Below are 17,768 nucleotides of genomic sequence, written 5' to 3'. Positions count from 1 at the left end.
ATAGTTTGGAGTCCTGAATACTATTGGCAATATCGAAAGACAAGACAGTAATCTTTCCAGACTTTTTTTATTACAACATCTGGTAACCAGCAGATCCCTTATAAACTAGTCAGTAAACACTCCAATTCATATTTGGCCGCTAAGCCTCGCAGTGAAGCAGCGTACCTATCTACAGGCTCAATAGAAAACTGCTTCCTTGAAAAAAATGGTGTTTCCTAACTACAGGGTTAGGTGGTTTACAGAAATGTCTTTTCAATCTGCTTCAACATACTCCTCAAGTTTTTTTCTTCATCTTCAGGTACAAATGGAGGCAAATGTGCGAACATCTCTTGACCCTCCAGACCCAGCGAATGCCCCAAAAATAATTTCTTTCTTTCCATGTTTGAACTTTCAACCACTAATGGCTCCCAGAAAAGTATTACATTCCATAAACCACTCTTTCCAAGTGATAGGTGGTTCACCAGGTGACTGCAGAAAAGGACCGGACTAATAGCCTCCATGTTGGCACAGGAATTGACACAATCACTCTACCAAACGTAATGGATCTCATGCTGAGCACAGTAAAATATTCACAGTGTTAAAATGGCGACCAGAAAAGTGACAAAAAATAGCAATAACAAGATTACTTCTTGGAACAAAATGCCTGACCTTCGTGATGAGACAGAGGTGGGCAACAAAGATGGCCACCTATGGACAAATTAGCATGTAACAATGCATTAACATCCCCATGAGCCTCCCTGGGTGCAGATAACAGTGAAAGTAGCAGGCAACTGTAGCAGGAAGAAGTAAAAACTGGTAATGCCTCACCTTCACAATGAGGCAGAGTCAGGTAATAAAGATGTCTGTCAGTGCACATACTCACATGTAGTAATGCTATGACATCACTGTGAATCTAGCTGGGTGCAGACAATGGTGTAGGTAAATGGTTTCCACAAACCGTGAATCGAGCAGGCAACTGTGGCAAGAAGAAGGCAAGCTGGCAATGTCGCCCAACATCAGCAGTGCTCACTGGAAACAATGCAGGAGACCGATAGTATTTGTACACGGTTCACAGATAGCACTCACCCTTACCTCAAAACAGCCTTACCGTACAGTGCCTCACTCATCATCAGTGTTGTAATGAGGCAAACATAATGACACAGGTAAGGAGACTTTAAGCAAGTTTATTTGTAAGGAAATATTTTTATATGAAGGAGATGGCGGCAGCAACCATCGTCCGAGCACCGCAACAGTCCCTCCTGCGTGTGGAGCCCAGGTGCCCCCTGCACTCCACATTCCAACACAGAATAAAGCATGAGCTTGCAAACAACATGGCAAAGTTATACCATTTGCTTATGTTAGGGTCTATGGCTCTATGCCACGGGCCCTGCTATCAGGGAGGGGTGGCACGGGTTACATTAACTGAACGTTGCTTGTTTAGTGTGCACATATGTAATGCATAACCCAGCTCACATGCCAAACACTGACATACCATCATCGCGAAAGCCTGATGGAGAAAATATCAGGAAACAAAGAATGCTTTCACTTGCGGTTGATGTGTGTGACCTCACCATGTAACACGCTCACAAAACCTTCTTGTGTCCACTCAGGCTCATTTTTAAAACCTCTAGCTCAACCTTGGGTAGCTATGGCTTTAAGCAGCAAGGTTTAAACAAAGGAACTAGTGTAAAGCATTTAGAAGCACCAAACAGCAGAATAAGAAGTCACTCAACACAAATTAAATCTGACACCAATTTATAAAAATTGTTGACCTTTTTATGTATTATTAAATACCAAGATGAGTAAAATCCTATGGAGCTATAGATTTTTAAATCTATATATATAAAAATGAATGTATGTCTGTCTGTCTGTCTGTCTGTTTGTCCTTTATGCATTACTACACCATTCATCCGATCGCCATGAAACTTTGGGAAGTTGTTGAGTACACCCCCGCGAAGGTTTCTGACATAATTTTCTTTTAAATATCGGCCCCTCAGGGCCCTCATAATCTTTTGAATACTGATGTACGCACCAGACGGAAAAACAACAAATCGTGCATCCACAAGCGCTCAAATAAATAAATAGAATTAAAACACCATTCATCCGATCGCCATGAAACTTTAGGAAGTTGATGAGTACACTGCCGCGAAGGTTTCTGTCATAATTTTTTTAAAATATCGACCCCCAAGTCCCTCATAATCTTTCGAATACTGATGTACGCACAACACGGAAAAACAAAAAATCGTGTATCCACAAGCACTCGAATAAATAAATAGAATTAAAACAGCATTCATCTGATCGCCAGGAAACTTTGGGAAGTTGTTGAGTACACTCCTGCAAAGGTTTCTGGCATAAAAATGTTTTAAATATCGGCCCCCCAGGGCCCTCATAATCTTTCGAATACTGATGTACGCACCAGACGGAAAAACAAAAAATCGTGTATCCACAAGCACTCGAATAAATAAATAGAATTAAAACAACACTTTGAAATGATTTCCATATTAAAATGAATACGTTTAAAAAAAAATTACACAATGTAAATTGAATGTTATCATAACGAGTTTCCTTGAATTTCCTTTCTACGGAGAGCGCAACAACACGCGACGGGTAAGCTAGTGAAACATAAATCTCAGCTTTTAGCCCAAAGTGCAAACAAGCATTGGAAAGCGTAAAGTTTGGAAACTTTCTAAAACTCTTAAAGAGTTGTATTTAACTACTCTGGCCCGGACCGGGTGACTAATTCAAACAGGGAAAAGGTCATAGGGGCCAATAAGGATCATTAGGACAGTTACTTGGTCTCCGAAGCAGTCTCAGGACCAGTTCCACACATAATGCAAGTACTACCATAGACATCAATTGTGTGGTCCTGATGCTGAGGATATAGGATGCTGAGGATGCTGTAAGATGCTCTGGGTGCTGTGAGGTCAATGAGGAGCTTCATGGGGTTAGTACTTGGCTCACAGTCCAGGTAAGGTGACTTTGGCCACAGGGGTCAATGTCCTTCGAAGTCCTCTTTGGTCCAGCAAAAGTCCAGTTCTGACTGGGCTGCTGGTCTCTGGTCACACTAGGTCCAGAAATGTTCTGTGGTGTGGGCTTGTGTCTGTCTATGATGACCAGTCCACTCTGATGACTCTCTTTGGTTCGACGATCTCAGGTACAACTTTTGAGCATCGAGGATTTTTCTTCCTGAATGCATGTTGTCAGTTATAGGCAATTTGATTAATGTGGCGACTGACTAACCAGAACGAGATTTTTCAGCTTTTTTGGGCCTGGTGCTGGAACAGGAGTCACACGACTGACTCTTGGAGTTCAGATTTTCTGTTTGGGGCTCTGGAGTAACTTTTTCACGAGTCAGGCTCCAAAGGCACAGTCCTTTCTTCGTTAGCCTAAGGAGCAGCAGGTGCAGTCCAGCAATTGGTGCAGGTTCAGGGGTCAGCAGGGAAGTCCTTCTTCGATCCTCTAACCAGTCCAGATGTGAGCTGAGGTCGGTGTGCCCTCGGGGGCCGAAGTGGTCACTAGTCAAGGGACTACCAGGTCCCCCTGCTTTATGACGACTTCCCACTATGCGTGGCATCATAGCTGTCCCAGAGTGTACTATTCTCCCCACTTCCAAGATGCCTGAACCATTTGCTTAGTGTGGGGAGACTGGTAGCCCACCCTCAATGTGTAACTACATGTGAGCTACACACTCAGGGGAAAAAACTGTTTGGTCACTGGTTTTTCCTCTCTGTTACTCCTGTCAGCCCATATACCTGAACAAAGGAGCAGCCCCTTTCGAGTGTGGTTCCCATTTTCTCATCAAAGGCGTCTTCTCCCTTGAAGCTTGCCTTTATGGCAAACACCCTGTGTGGCTTCCACTCTCTGCGGCAGGCCTTTTATGTTCTTGTGCTTGGGAGTCATTGCACTCCTCTCCAGGAGGGCAGAAGGCTGTCTGGTGGCCAGCATCTGTGATTCGCCACCGGTAAACTGGGGCAAAAGAGTGCAACTTTATAAAAGTTGCCTTTCCTTAAAAGTGACATTAAATCTGACTTGTGCATCAAGTCGAGTTTGATGTCACAATTAAGTTAATACGTTGAAGTACCAACTTTAGTAGACCCTTTCAGAAGTTCGTGGGGCTGAGATGTCAGTCTGTAATTATATATTTGTCAATCGGGCTACTAGCCTTTCTACAGTAAAAGTGTCAGTTTTAGGCTTTTACAGTTAGGAAGAAAGAAAGTATATGCCCTACTTAATAATATACAGCATCTTGCCTTAGGGCTCAATAGGCCTTCCTTAGGGGTGACATATATATTATGAAGGGAGGTTTGGGTTTTGCCATAAGTTTAAATGGCAAAGTCGAAATAACAGTTCCAGTCTGTAGTGGCAGTCTGGTAGCCATGTTGTGCATTATCACACTGAGGGTGGCCCAATCAGTGCTGCAGCCCTGGATGGACACTAACTTACATGCTTTGGGTACCTCTGGCACCATATGCTAGGGACCTTTAAAGTAAATTAACTTATGCTAATAGGGGGTAGCCAATTCACCATATCTTTTGTGAAGGGATAGAACCCTGGCACCGAGGTCTTGTTAGCAGGTCTGAGTACAGCAAGAAAAAACAGCAACATCAGTCCATAACTTTGGGGGTTATCATGCAAATAGAGGTATTTCATTACAATTGTCTTTTTAAAAAAATGTTGCTGACCCATTTCTGTAAAGCACAAAATAATGATCAGTGCCAAGTAAATATAAAAACCTTTAAAACTGTGGGAAATATTTAATAGAAACCAGACTCTTGAGTGATTTCATGTAAGATTAATTGCAGCATCTATGTATTTTGTTGCAAGAGCTACTACCTCTGGAGACCCTTAATTGTTGTCCACTCATATTTACCACAGAATTTGTCATTTTAGCCCTGAAATTGTAATCAGAGCTTTTGACGAACCAAATGCAGCCCTAGCAAAACTTCCTCATACAAGCCCTGCTCCATTCCTCTCCTTGCACAGTCTCTATCTTTCCCGTCACAGATTTCCCGCTCTTCTCCCTCTATGATCGCTTTCTGTCTACCGTCCTCCATCTTCCATTTCTTGCTCTCTCTCTTGAAGTCTCGCCATTCCTGGTGCAATTAACCTCAGCAAGTTGGGGGAAGTGACAGAGACATGAGGCGCAAACCTGGGCTTTCAAAGCTAGCCCACCAGGGAAATGCCCAGTGGAATAAATGTCCTGTCCAGCGCTGCTTGAAATCATGGCCAAAGAAGCACAACGTTCTGCACCAGTTTGTGGAGACATCACACTGGATTAGGATGCTCAAATGGAAGGAATTTATTAGAAAACAGTTAGAGACTTACATGTGGTAAATTACATTAAAAGTACAGCGTGCACCTAGAGGGACTCAATCACTGCACCAAGCTGACCAGTATAAGAATCCAAGAATCAACAGGTTTGTGATTCTTCCAAACTGGGCAAAACAGTGAATACCATCCAGGCACAGGTTTCAAAGAATACCTTTACACATATTCACCTATGACAAGGGCTAGGTAGAACAAATTTGAGACCTGGGTAATAACTGATAAAGAAACGACAGACAAGTGGTATTTTCCGTAACCGAAGACAAAACCACTTCAATTGAAACTGGTTCCATTCTCAACCGTGAGGTGCTATCCGTGATCTGGTGCACACAAGTAGTAGGTGGGTGCAGACTGAGTAGAACTCCCTCTGGTGATAGCCCTTGTCTCTGTTAGATACAGACCCTCGCGGAGTGATTACGGACAAAGTATATAGATGATGTGTCATAAAACCACGGCCTCAGCCACCTTCTATCTTTTGATTTTGTGCAGGGCTTTAAATGAAAAGATAGAAGTGCAGGTCCTCACTATTTATAGTACTTCTTGCTCATAAGAAGTGCCAGTACTCTGCCATTGAATGCATTTCAGGTGTGCTGAGAAGTGCAGGTATTTTCCCTTTCAAATAAAAGAAGTGCAGGTTCTCAGTGCCAGACCATCCCTGTCGATTCTATGTGATTTTAATAAAAGCAATTGAAATATCCGCTAGTCACCGCTTGGCCACAGTTTCACAGCAAAGCCCACACTGCAGCCCCCAAGGTGCCTCTCAACTATAGACAATGGAAGAGGAGCACTCTTAGACTGCAGAGAAGTCGATCCACATCCAGCTTCCTATTTAAAATGGTCACCCTCAGGGTGCTGTAGATGGCAGGCACATGCCTCTACATGTCCGGGTGATGGACCGGGAGAAAACGTACCATCCCTTATACCGCCCCTGGATCTGCAGTAGCCAATAAGAGGCTGCTGAGGTGCTAGATCAGGGCTAAGGGACTGGGATGCTCTACCGCTAGAACAGTGGTAACCTTCTATTTGCTGCTAACAGGGAACAGGAAGGACAATTGATGGAAGCTACAGAATGTAACCATGGCTCTTAGAGAGATGCACTAGCTTCCTATACTTTGCACTGCTGTGTGCCCTCTGACCTAGCTGGTACAAGGACAGTGCCAGGGGTCATAAAGGGCAAACCAGGGGTAGCCCTTGCTAAATGTTGCGCCCCCCCCCCGATAGATGTCTATTGGGGGAGGGTGTGATAATTATCATGGTTAGAAGTTAGCCTGTAATTTGTAATCAGAGCCAAGGAAGCATACAATTCTCTGCAAGTTTTTGATACCTCCCAGTGGATTAGGAAGCTCCAGTGGAAGGAATTTATCAGACAACAGCTAGAGACTGACCTGTGCCAAATTAAGTCAAAGTACAGTGTCTACTTACAGGGACTGAGTCACTGCACTGAGCAAAGCAGTGCTGGAATGCAAGAGCCAAGAGGTTTGTGATTCTTTCAAACTGGGCGAAACAGTGAATACTATTCAGGTGTAAGTTTTGAGAAAACGCTCATGTATATTCATCTCAAGGCCTAGAACCACCGGCCAAAAGTCGTAAACTGAAATCAGGGAGGCTAAAATACGAGATTAAAGGAATTTGTCCTCAGGTGTGAATTCTGGCTGCAAAGTGTAAAATCAAGAATGGAAATCAATGGTCAGTAAAATGGAAATCAATGGTCCTTAATTTGACAAAAGACCTATCACACAAGCCTAAGGAAGTAACTTATATATGACACACAGTAAATCTGCCAAGACTACCAACCAAGTAATTGTAATTGCATATATATATAGCACTTACTACCCCTGGCGAGGCATCAAAGGGCTTTTTCGGCGAGTAGCACGCTACTCCGGAACCCAAAAAGGATTAGTGGTGAAAAGGGAAATATGAAATTCATTTGAGAAGTGGACATGTTAGTCTACTATTTGGATTGAAAAGGATAGCGGAGGGATAGAAGAGGGAAGAGATTGCATTCATACAGTGTCAATAATACAAGGACAGATGCATCTGAGAACACTGGCCAGGTTCCTACATCAACACGACATAGCGCAAAATGAATCACTCCCAAAGGGGTATCTCAGTGCTTCAGGGCATGATTTGGAAAACATGGTTTGATTTAGGAAAAGACAGAGAACCCTTTCAAATTTTGCTGAGAGCTGAACTGCTGCTTTGAAGCTGGATGTTGTTACACAGAGATCTTGCAACTGGCATGCATTGTCACCCTGAACCATCTGGCCAGGGTCAGTCATCTCAGTAGTGGTGCCCAGAAGATACCACAAAATGGCGGAGACTTGCGTCGCCTGCACTCTACATTATGTGATTTCTACAGACCTAGCACCGAGCATCCTTCCTCTGCTGAATTCTTGCTTGGGATGTGACTTCAAAATGGCTCTCCCTGTACAAGTATGTCTCGTGCAAAAGTAAAGTATCACGCTGACTGTGTTGCATTTTTTTTTATTTTTTTTATTTCTGAAATTCTTTATTGTATATAAAAAAATATGTATTTACATGGACAAGGCTTATACATGAGTGGATCCAGCTCAATTTCCCCCTCTAAGGGACTCCTTGAGTTTTCTTTGGGCTAATACTCTCGATGTTCATAAGGTTTGATGCTTTGCTGTGCGCTTGATCATTTTTTTCTCTATTGCTTAATTAAAGATTTTGCTTTAAACTACACTAGAGCTGGACCTTGACCTATGTTATTTGCACTGCTCAGAAAAAAGTGGTTCACTGCAGGCTGGTTTTCCCCAGTGCTTAATTTGTAAAATATTAAGTCCAGGTGCTCAAATTTTTGTATGAGGTGAGGTGCCGGGTTTTTAGGAACCCGGTGGTGCCAGGGGATAACACCCGATGACCTCTGAGTTCTCCCTTGCTCCGGACCACAGAAACCACGAGTCTTCCAGTGACAGTCAGAGATCAAGTTTTATTGATAGCTACCAAGTAACACGTGTCCTAGAAGCATGACAAACACGGGTCATGTATTCTCAGGAGACTGTACGTGTTCGTTTTTACAGAACCAGTCTTCTCCTTTTATACAGAAATAATGGCTTCAAGCAAGAATTCTTGAGTTTATGATATGGCTGTAAACATATTTCTGTAATAATACAAAGTACGGCGTCACGTAAGCAAACCCATATTTTAGATGTCCAGTTCGTGACAGATTACCCAGCAAGATCCGGGACTCCCATCAGATATCGATGAAACACCAATAAAGGCAGGTACCACCCAGTCATAAAACTGGCCATAAAGAAGGAGTATGGACAGGTGCATGTTTGTAGAAAGCATGTTCTGTATGGGGTGAATGGTTTGTGGAATGTTTATGTGTCGATAGTATCGTATTCGGCCACTGGGCGGGGAGCCGCCCAAACAGGTTTGGCTTAAGGCAATGGAGTCAGTTCGGACAGGTCAGGGGGACGTCAGGGAAGGTGGACGTGTCCTTTTGGATCAAGCTCGACCTTTAATTGACTTAACATGAGGGCAAGACGTAAGATGGATGCCGTTCACAAAATTGAGTCTAAGGGATTGGGACGGAAACTACGATTTAGGGGTGTTGGCTACCCTCGATTGTCATGAAAATACACAGGACTGATGTCCTAATCATTATCGGTTCTTGGACACTAAATTCGTCAGGTTACGTTGATATTTTGTGACACGGGTATTGGACCTTGATATTGGGATAACAATAGGGTCCAGATTTTCAGAACCACAGACCCTCCTTTTGCCCTTATGTAAGGCAATAACTCATGTTAATCCGAGTCCAACTCTGTATGAAGGAATTCGTGGAGATGCTGCTGTAACATCATCCTGTTGCTTAGTTCGTCCCTTGACGCAGGCTTCCGTACACATGAAGTAGCACAGAGGCCACAGAGTGCAGGAGCGCACTGGACACATAGGCAGAACATAAACAGAAGTGTTAAGATCATCCCAATGAAGATTAGCATTTTCCATCCCCAGGCAGTGATCAGTCCCCAGAACCACCCGAGCAAGGACCAATCCCCTTTCTCAAAGTGAAGGGAACCAGATATTTCATGTAGTTTAGAGATGGCCTGGTATACTGTCGGTGCATTATCAGGGATGAATATGCAACAACTGGATTGGATGACTCTACACACACCACCACGATCGGCGAGTATGATATCAAGGGCAATTCGGTTCTGAAGGGTCATAAGTCGATCCGACTGAAGCTCGGTTGTCAAATTGCCAAGTGCTCCGGCCGTTGTAGTCACGACGGATTCAACTATCCTTGCTAACTGGCGAATATTCCTGCTGTTCACCATAGGTCCCCAAAATGGCAGAAAACCTTTTGTGAAGTCAGCAAATTCCTGACCCGCGGTGTTGTCTTTACTCACGACACCTCTAGCTGTCCTTGTCCGATGGTAATCTGCTCGGGCCGTGTAGGTAGGAGGCAGCAGAAATGAGATGAAGCACGTGCCTGAGAAGTCAGGGGGTAACCATGTATAGGCTTGGTCGTGGCAGACGAAGTACGTGCCTTTGGCTGCCAAGAGTATAGGGGAAGTTCGGGAGGCGAGCACATATGTTTCTGTGCAAATGCTCTTTCCCAACTGTGCAGTGGGATCTCTACCAATACCTTTTAAACATAGGTGACCTCGGTGGGGCACTATCCAAACTGGGCGGGATTTCTTTGCTGCCTGGCTCTTGATCAGGTAAACGCCATGTTTGGTTACGTTCCAACGAGTGTATGGAGTCAGTTCATCTTTGGGGATAGTCAGATATGTGTCGAACTCTCTACTCATATTTCTTATCCCTGCTATTAGTGCCTTGTTACTGGAATCGCTTTCAGTGGAACGGGTCGGGTATGGTTCTAGGGCGAATAGGAACATGGTCTGAAAAGCCCACAGAGAACCATAATAACTAAATGGCAGGATGAAGTATGGGATACCCTTATCCGTCGTGTGCGGCATGAGTCCGCATATCCAACAGTTTGATGTGTTCATTATAGACTGGTGTTGGTGTAGGAGTTGGATGAAAGAGTTATTTACAAATTCGAGCCTTCTGGCAGACTCGTGTTCAGGTAGAGGGTGAAAAGAATGTGGGGAGAGAGTGGGAGAAGACGTTAGCAGAGTGTCATTTGAGAGTAGGGAGACTTGAAATACGAATAGAGCATAACCAATCAAAAGCATCACAGTGCTACACAGCATTAGAACACATATTATTAAAAATCTTTTCTTGGACAGTATAGTACACAATTGTCTTTCAAAGTTCATAAGCTTGACAGGTCTCTCTACCCTTGGAAACTCCATCCTCTACTTGCTGCCCATGGTGGTAGGTTGATTCTGCCAGGGAGCGCGCTCCGTTCGGTCCGGGGTGACTCCCTCGGACCAACCAGAACCGTGGACCTAAAACTTCCTTGGTTGCACTCCCTACACTTCAACCGCGACCCTAGCAGCGGAACCGGATGGCGGTTCGAAAATCAAAAAATGAGCTAGTTCCCTGGGACGAGAGAGCTGGAAGATAAAAAATAGTTCTTGGGGGAAAAGGGAAATCACATTAGATCAAGGTTTTATTAGTCTCTGGGGCTGGATCTCAGGTCATATCGTCGCTTCTCAGGTACGGTGTGGTCTTTAAACAATGTCTCAGGTTCGGTAGTGTCCAATTGCATTGATGGTGACACACGTCCTTGCAAAATACGATCACTCTCCTTTTCGGTACCAGTCTCTTTTAAACGTGCATCGCTGAAAGGGATGAAACGAGGTACGGATTCAGTCTTAGAGTCGGCAAGTCCTTTATTGACCCACCGGTCGTATGGAAGGGGCAGAGGGACCCGTTTGCAATGGGTCCCATGTACCCAGTTCTTTTTGCCGTCCACCCGAACCGCTGATCTCGTGGAAAGAAGTACCAGGTATGGTCCGGTCCACCTCGGCTGTCCGTTGCTGGTGCGCTGGAAATTCCGCACCAGGACCCACGAGCCGGGTTCGATGGTATGACCTGGATCGTCAGAGGCTGGCGGAGAGGAACTGTGAACCTGTTGGTGTAAAACACGCAATTTAGCTGTCAATTCGCACAAATAATCAAGCAGTACGGGGTGTTCTATTTCGCGGAGTTTCTTCGGTCTTGGCACGCCCCAGACGTTGGCTGGGCGGCCAAACACGATCTCGTGGGGGCTAAGACCTAATCTGGAATGGACGGTCATCCTAGTTGACAAGAGTGCTAGGGGCAAGGCGTCAGGCCATTTAAGACCTGTACTGGCTTGGATCTTGGCTAGCTTGAGTTTCAAAGTGCCATTGTAGCACTCTACTAATCCAGCTGATTGGGGGTGATTTGCAGCGTGGAATTTCTGGTGTATGCCTAGACACTCACACACTCTCTTCATCACTCGTCCTATGAATTCACTTCCATTATCACTCCAGACAATTCTAGGCAAACCGAATCTCGGGAAGAACTCTTTGATAAGGGCTTTGGCAGTTGTCATAGCAGTATTGTCTTTAAGGGGGTACGCTTCCACCCACCTTGAAAAAGCGCAAACAACAACGAGCACATACTTTAGATTGTTGCACCTTTCCATGTGAATGAAATCGAGCTGCAAAACCTCGAACGGATACATAGGAGGCGCAAAGTGACCAGCTGGAGTTGGAGTTCCTTTACCGGGATTGTGTTTTAGGCATATCATACAGTTTCTGACCACATTTTCTGCATATTTTGGGATATTGCTATTTTGCCATACTGGGGCCAATAGTTTACATATTCCTTTCGAACTGATGTGTGCCATGCCGTGAGCCATTGTTACTACTGCAAGTACGTATGCATTAGGTAGTAGCCATCGCTGGTGTTCCGATAATTCGACCCAACAACCATTCGCATCCAATCTACCCTTACTTTCTCTCCATTCATTCAACTCGTTCTCAGTTGCCTCAGCTTGTATGCATTTTATGCTTTCAATGGTGTCCTCACACATTCCCACATCAGCAGTACATCTAGCGGGACCCGTAACATACATTCGACTCATCGTGTCCCTTGCGGTCTCTTTCGCAACCTCATCTGCAAATGCATTCCCGCGGCCAATATCGTCTTGAATTTTCTTGTGCGCACTGCATTTCATAATGGCAACTTGTAGTGGCATGGTTAGTGACTCAAGGAGCTCATTAACTAGCTGACTATGTTGTATCTTTACACCATGTGAGGTAAGGAAACCACGTGCACGCCATAATCTCCCAAAACTGTGAGCCACGCCAAAGGCGTATTCGCTGTCCGTGTACACATTCACTCGCTTTCCTTTTGCTAACACGCATGCTCTGGTAAGTGCAATAATTTCCGCAGCTTGTGCAGAGTTGTGGGAAATACGTGCGGTCTCTATAATGGTGTGTAATGTTGTTACAGCATATGCGGCAGTCGTATCACCATTCGGTAAATTGAAACATGAACCGTCAACCCATAAAGTATCATTGCATTCAGGAAGGGGAGTGTCCTGTAAGTCTACTCTCCCTTTTGTCTCTTCTTCTGTCCTAAAGCAGCAGTCATGTTTATCACTCTTGTCTGTTCCCGTCGGAATGGGTAATAACGTTGAGGGATTCAGTGTATCACACCTCTTTATGTGGATGTGGCTTGCTAGCAACGTCAGTTCGTAACTGGATAGTCGAGCGCTAGTAAGGTGTTGTGTCTTCGTCCTGTTTAGTAAAATGTCTACTGCGTGCGGAACCATAACGATCAGAGTATTATTCATGACCAATCCAGCGGAATGTCGAATGCAGACAGCTGCTGCGGCGGTAGCCCTCAGACAACTTGGTAGTGCCTTAGCCACAGGATCCAAAGTTGCCGAAAAATACGCGCATGGGCGCTGTCTGTTCCCAAAATGTTGTGTTAAGACTGATAATGCACAGCCTTCCTTCTCATGGACATATAATGTGAAAGGCTTACTGTAGTTGGGGTTTCCCAACACAGGGGCTGAACACAATGTATCACGCAACTTGTGGAAGCTCGTCTGACAATCTTCAGACCAGGGCATAGGATTGGGTGTATCTTTACGGAGTAGTGCCAGCAAGGGTTTAGCTAGCAGTGAGAAATTCGGTATCCATTGTCTACAGTACGATGTAATGCCCAAAAAAGCTCAAACTTCTCTCTGTGTCCTTGGGGCACTTAGTCCTGCAATTGCCTGTATTCTTTCTGGTGTCAGTCTCCTTCCCTCCTTCGACAAGACGTGACCTAAGTAGGTTACTTCTTGTTGGCAAAATTGTAGTTTGGAAAGGGAGACTTTGTGCTTCATGTCACATAAGTGATGCAATAATGATAGCGTAGCTTTCTTGCAAATCTCTTCAGTGTCCGCAGCGATCAGCAGATCGTCTACGTACTGAATCAGAGTGGAACCACTTTGCAGAACAATCGTGTCTAGTTGTTTTTTCAGGGCCTGACTGAATATGGATGGGCTTTCGCAGTAGCCTTGAGGAGCGCACTTGAAGCGGAAGCTTCGTCCTCCTAAATTAAATCCGAAAATATCTCTACTCTCCTCGGCAATCGGGATACTGAAGAAAGCGTTCTTCAGGTCAATCACCGAGAACCAATTTGCTGAAGCTGGAACCATTGTCAATAAAGCAGTAATGTCGGGGACGACTGGAAATTGTGGGATAACTATCTTGTTTACTTCTCTGAGGTCGATCACGAACCTATACACAGGATTTTGTGAAGGATCAGTACGTTTTAAGACGGGCAAAACCGGACTGTTACAGACATTTCCTGTCGTTTCTTCGATGACGTCTTTATCAATTAAATCATGAACAATGTTCAACAACGCTTTTTCGCATTCGCTAGATATTTTGTATTGGGGAATACGTGGCAACCTAACGTCGGCTTTCAACGTTATGACATATGGTGTTATCTCCAAACGACCTACATCATTAGAACCATTAGCCCAGAGTATATCAGGAAGTGACAATAATTCAGTTGGAATATTTTCCTTTGATAAATACATCAGAGAAATGACCTTCTTGCCTAAAGTAAGTTGTACTCCCGAGGGAGAACAGTACAAGGTCGCATATAACCTTTTTAGTAAGTCCAAACCTAGCAAATTTTCACCACAACCTGTTGTCAAAATGAGGGGTGCTTCTAATTCGCATAGGCCAACAGAAAGAGACATAGGACTAGAGATCGGGTTTCTAACAGGGGCGCCAGAGAAACCTACTGAGACATTCATTTCGCCAGACAAAGGTGCGCCAGGAAGTTTCGAGTGCATGATAGAACTTTTTGTAGCACCAGTATCCAGCAGAAATGGCTCTGACACTCCTGAGGCTATTACCTCGACATAAGGTCCATTCTGATCTACCGGAACTGAGAAACTCCCTCTCTTTGTCCATGGCTGTCCTAGGAATCGTTACCCTCATTTTCGTGTTCAGCGTAATAGTCGTCAGCATAGTACTGAGCTGATTTAGACGATGAATTATTCTGTTGGTCAAAGCTATTCATGGACTTCTGAGGAGGAAAAGAAGTTGGATTCTGAGTGACATTTCCACGGCCTCTATCTCTAGGGGCATGTTGAACACCTCTCCCCCTTACACCTTGACCACCGTTTAAACGTCGCGCAAGAGCCGGACAATTATCCCTAAAATGACCCTGTTCTTTGCAATACGCACATTGATTCGGGCCATATGTAGGACGCTGGTGGGAAAACTCGTTACCTTGCGCGTTCCTCGAATACTGCTGTCGCGGTTAATAGTCGGGCTGACTAGCCGTGCGAGGCGGATAGGCCTGCTGGAGGAGAACCTTAGTTTTCAAATCTTTCGTCTTTTTATCTGCCTTGTCTAGCTCGTCTTTACGCCTATTCTCATAGTACTGGGCTGTAGCTAAAATCTGTGCTGACGTAGAGACAGCCCAAGCACTCTCAGAATCTTTTAGTTTATTACATAGTTCAGGGAGCAAATTATGTACGAACTTGTCCACAAACAATCTTTGGCCACCCTCGGTAGCCATATCTTGACCACTGTGGTCGGTGAATGTTTCCTCAAATCTTGTGAAAAAGTCAGACACATTCTCATCTTTCTTTTGTTTACATGCTGATAGCTTGTCCCAATTTACGCGTACTTCAGGCATTATTGTCTTCATGTACGCTATAATTCTACCGGGAAGTTCAGCTATTAACGGCTCAGGTTTAAAACCACCGACTTGTCTAGCATCTGTAGTCGCAATGTTCGCCCATGAGTCACCTATTTCCTGATCGTGATCCGTATGACGTATCTTGCTCCATAAAGGATGTGGAACAACGTTCCCAAATAACATGTCTACATCTGCTAAATTCATTATACATGAGCTTGCAGTTTGCGATAACTCTTTATAATACCCAGTTGGGTTCTTACGAGGGTCAGGTAGTGACTGTTTGAGTGCTAATACTTCCGATCTTTTCCATGGGACATGTACCCATACACGCTGGAAATGGGGCAGAATTGGTGGATTAGCATTCGCATCACCTTCCCTCCAAACAGGAGGAACCTCTCTCATGGGGTACTATCTCGCTCTTTTCCTACTAGACGTACCACATTCAGACGATGACCCAGAGTTACCACCTGTGCTTCGATATGATAATAATACCTCAAATGCTTTGTCGACATCGGGACCTACAATCATGCCTTCCCCGAATTTAAATCGTATACTACACAACTCTCGAGAGTTGCTCTCTTGACCATCATCTTCCAAATCCTCACACAGAAAAACACACATCTGTTCAAAAACATATCTTTGCGTCTGTTCATCCCATTGACGGAAAACGTTCATGACGGACTCTACATCATATCTGGCTGTATCCAGAGCCCAATTCGGTGCTAACTTATTCAGGCATTCCCTCTCTCGATAATCAGGCATTTGGCTTCGTAACTGTCTTAGTCCCGTATTAGGGGTCGTTTTAGGCGACCGAAAAAGTGGCAAAGGAATGTTAGTAATAATGCTGGCCGTTTTATGCCAGACGGAAGGTGAAAGTGGAGGAATAACTGGTGTCAGAACAGAGTCACGCAAAGCAGAAACAGAAGCGTTCGCAGAACTAGTATCGGAAGAAATAGAAGGTGCGCTAGGCGAAGTTGTAGAAGGAACAGTAGGAGAAGTAGATGTGACTGGTGAGCCTTGAGGAGGCTGCACTAGAGAAATAGAAGCCAGCTGAAGAGTAGCTGGTGAGTGCTGTAGAGGAGCTGGTATAACAGCTACCAGAGGTGCAACTAAAGGTTGCGGAGGTGCTGTGGCATTTTGCGCATAGGGTGGTGGCGAACTCAGCAAATGCGCCATTAATGGATCTTTCTCATGCTCTTTTACTGTCTCTTGCTGAAGAGATGGTAAAACAGGATAGCATTTATCTATTGCCATTTTACGTTGCCTGTGCAACTGCTCACTTATTCGATCCTCTTCGTTATCTTTAAATTTTATCGCGGCTTGTATTACTGAAATACCCCTTTCCCTCTTATTCTTCTTTTCTAGTTTAATGGCCTTTTGTTTGGCCTCTTTACGCCATAAGTGGAAAGAGTCAAACATCGCCGGTCGGGCTTTCTTTTTGAACAGTTTAACCTCTAGGTTATCTAGAATTTCTGAGTCGAAACTACCATATTGGGGCCATTTTAAAACACCATCTTTACGGGTGTATTTTATCCACACTTCATTATATGTGATAGGACCTACGCCGTGCTTTACATAGAGCTCATACGTTGGAGTTCCAATTGGAGGAACCGGACACAAATCCTCTAATCGGGAGTCCCTATTATAACCAAGACAAAACAAGTTTCCAAGTCTGCTAAAACCAGGCATCTTCGCTCACTAGTCTAGCTTCAAACTTCAAAGGTTTATCTATTATGATATTTCTCGTGAAAACACGAGTCCTTCGGCTTTGGGGCTTGCAAGTGCCAAATCAAGTTGTATCTCCAGGATACCAAAAACTAAGGACAAACTAAGGACTGGGAGACGCTCCACTTATACTTAACTGAAGTATTTGAAGATCGGTGACGTCGCTAGAAGACTCGTCTATCGTTTTGCTCTACCAAGGATCACTGGGTCCAAAACAAGGCGATAGTCAGAGCAGCAGTCCTTCGTAGCCGTCGGGACGCGGGGAACCTCGCAGCAAAGACCTTCGGAACCACGTCGACATACAGGGGTCGCTGAAGTGGCTGGCCGTCCTCCGGAATTTTCACACGAAGCTCCTCACGAACATCTGGCTTGGACCGTCGCCTCTTGATATCGCCCCGAGTTGGGCGCCAATTGAGGTGCCGGGTTTTTAGGAACCCGGTGGTGCCAGGGGATAACACCCGATGACCTCTGAGTTCTCCCTTGCTCCGGACCACAGAAACCACGAGTCTTCCAGTGACAGTCAGAGATCAAGTTTTATTGATAGCTACCAAGTAACACGTGTCCTAGAAGCATGACAAACACGGGTCATGTATTCTCAGGAGACTGTACGTGTTCGTTTTTACAGAACCAGTCTTCTCCTTTTATACAGAAATAATGGCTTCAAGCAAGAA

This window comes from Lissotriton helveticus, chromosome 10 (genome assembly GCF_964261635.1).
Source record: "Lissotriton helveticus chromosome 10, aLisHel1.1, whole genome shotgun sequence".
In the NCBI taxonomy this organism is placed as follows: Eukaryota; Metazoa; Chordata; class Amphibia; order Caudata; family Salamandridae; genus Lissotriton; species Lissotriton helveticus.
This window is presented reverse-complemented; position numbering follows the sequence as displayed.